The 2,500-nt window shown below is 60.4% G+C and overlaps 1 pseudogene; it reads right to left on the bottom strand.

Annotated features, from left to right (window-relative positions):
• LOC126436237 (large subunit ribosomal RNA) overlaps positions 1 to 2,500 on the bottom strand; it is a 7,300-nt pseudogene that overhangs the window by 3,178 nt on the left and 1,622 nt on the right.

Genomic DNA, 2,500 nt, shown 5'->3' with positions numbered 1-2,500 from the left:
ACTCGACCGGCAGACCATGGGCCCTTAGCACAGGACCAAGGGCACCGTGGGCAAGCGAGTCGAAGGCCTTTGACACATCCAGAGATGCCAAGTACAGCGAGCCGGCAGCTCGGCACGCCTGGGTCATCGCCAGATCGAGAAGAAAGGTGTTATGAAGCATCCCATCCTGAGGGATGAAAGCCCGCTGGCGACCGTCCAACACACAGTAGCGCATCAGGCGGCCAACCAGAACCTTGTGAAAGGCTCTGGTCAGCACCGAGCACACTGTGATCGGACGAAAGTCAGCAGGGGATGCTGCGGCGGTCTTCTTGGGCAGCAGGGTTGTTCTGGCCTGAAGGAGTCGGGATGGAAGGGAACGGGAAAGGAGGAGGAAATTAAGGATCTTGAGGAGAACCTCCCGGGGAAGGCGACGCAGTTGTGTCGGCGTGAGGCCGTCAGGACCTGCAGCAGAATTGCGAGGCGGGAGAGCAGCGGTGGCTTCTTCTGCAGAAATGGGAGCCCAGAGGTCACGGAAGGGCACCCTCTTCGAGAATGGCAGCAGCTCATCGGACAGACCCTCCCCACGCGGAGGTCGAGACCTGACACGTGGTGGAGAGAAGAGGTCTGTCCAAAACTCAATCAGCCCTGGGATGGATGGTGGCTGATGCAAGAGTGTGCCATCAAGAAGTCCGTTGATACAGCGTGCTCCGTTCTTCTTGAAAGCACGCTGAACCACCGCATACTCCCATCTCCTGCGTGCACGCTTCCGCTCTGGGGGCTGTTGGGTCCGCACACTCGCAGCTTGGTGGATGGCTGGCTCCCTGCTGCCTACTTCGTCAAGAGCAGACAGCAACATAGCCTGGATTGTTTCACGGCTAGTGGTGGGACCCAGAGCCACGAGATCATCAAGCGAGCGGAATCGGCGGTCTGATTGGGGGAGTTCTGCTACAAATGACCAGATGGCTAGGTCAACATCTTCCCCACAAGGTGGAGACTGTGGCAAAGAATGACTGACTGCAGGCTCGCTAGGAGGACCCCGAAGGCCGCGATCCATGCCAGCAAGCTCGGTGACAAACTTCGCCACCATGTCTTTGTAGGGCTGCGCTCTACGCTGACATTTAATTGACTCCAGCGTACGCTCGGGGAAGGCCTTTGCAAGCTCCTGGTTTAAAAATCTGCAACCCTGGGTGGCAAGAGTCGCTTCTGCATGGGCCAGACGCAGGAGCTCTTCCTGGGACCACCTGGCCTTCTTCCTCTCGGTCTTGATCTCAGCATTAGCAGCAGTCGGATGGGCGCGACGCCGATGGACACCAAGTCCGGTCTTGGTGGAGAAGGACCGCATACAGTCAGGGCAGATGGCGGGGAGCAGCGCTCGACCCGCTTTGTTTTAATTAGACAGTCGGATTCCCCCAGTCCGTGCCAGTTCTGAGTTGATCGTTGAATGGCGGCCGAAGAGAATCCGCGCACCCGCGCGCCCCCGGAGGAGCACGCTAAGGCGGACGCGGCCTCGCAGCAAGGAAGATCCGTGGGAGGCCAAGGCACGGGACCGAGCTCGGATCCTGCACGCAGGTTGAAGCACCGGGGCGCGAACGCCGCGCAGGCGCGCGCATCCTGCACCGCCGGCCAGCACGAGGCCGACCAACGGCGAGAGCAGACCACGCCCGCGCTAAACGCCCGCACTTACCGGCACCCCTACGGCACTCACCTCGCCCAGGCCCGGCACGTTAGCGCTGACCCACTTCCGGACCAAGCCCGACACGCCCCGATCCTCAGAGCCAATCCTTATCCCGAAGTTACGGATCCAATTTGCCGACTTCCCTTACCTACATTATTCTATCGACTAGAGGCTCTTCACCTTGGAGACCTGCTGCGGATATGGGTACGAACCGGCGCGACACCTCCACGTGGCCCTCTCCCGGATTTTCAAGGTCCGAGGGGAAGATCGGGACACCGCCGCAACTGCGGTGCTCTTCGCGTTCCAAACCCTATCTCCCTGCTAGAGGATTCCAGGGAACTCGAACGCTCATGCAGAAAAGAAAACTCTTCCCCGATCTCCCGACGGCGTCTCCGGGTCCTTTTGGGTTACCCCGACGAGCATCTCTAAAAGAGGGGCCCGACTTGTATCGGTTCCGCTGCCGGGTTCCGGAATAGGAACCGGATTCCCTTTCGCCCAACGGGGGCCAGCACAAAGCGCATCATGCTATGACGGCCCCCATCAACATCGGATTTCTCCTAGGGCTTAGGATCGACTGACTCGTGTGCAACGGCTGTTCACACGAAACCCTTCTCCGCGTCAGCCCTCCAGGGCCTCGCTGGAGTATTTGCTACTACCACCAAGATCTGCACCGACGGCGGCTCCAGGCAGGCTCACGCCCAGACCCTTCTGCGCCCACCGCCGCGACCCTCCTACTCGTCAGGGCTTCGCGGCCGGCCGCAAGGACCGGCCATGACTGCCAGACTGACGGCCGAGTATAGGCACGACGCTTCAGCGCCATCCATTTTCAGGGCTAGTTGCTTCGGC

This window comes from Schistocerca serialis, unplaced genomic scaffold (genome assembly GCF_023864345.2).
Source record: "Schistocerca serialis cubense isolate TAMUIC-IGC-003099 unplaced genomic scaffold, iqSchSeri2.2 HiC_scaffold_1232, whole genome shotgun sequence".
Taxonomy (NCBI): Eukaryota; Metazoa; Arthropoda; class Insecta; order Orthoptera; family Acrididae; genus Schistocerca; species Schistocerca serialis.
The sequence above is the reverse complement of the archived record's forward strand: the minus strand, read 5'-3'. Positions and strand labels throughout refer to the sequence as shown.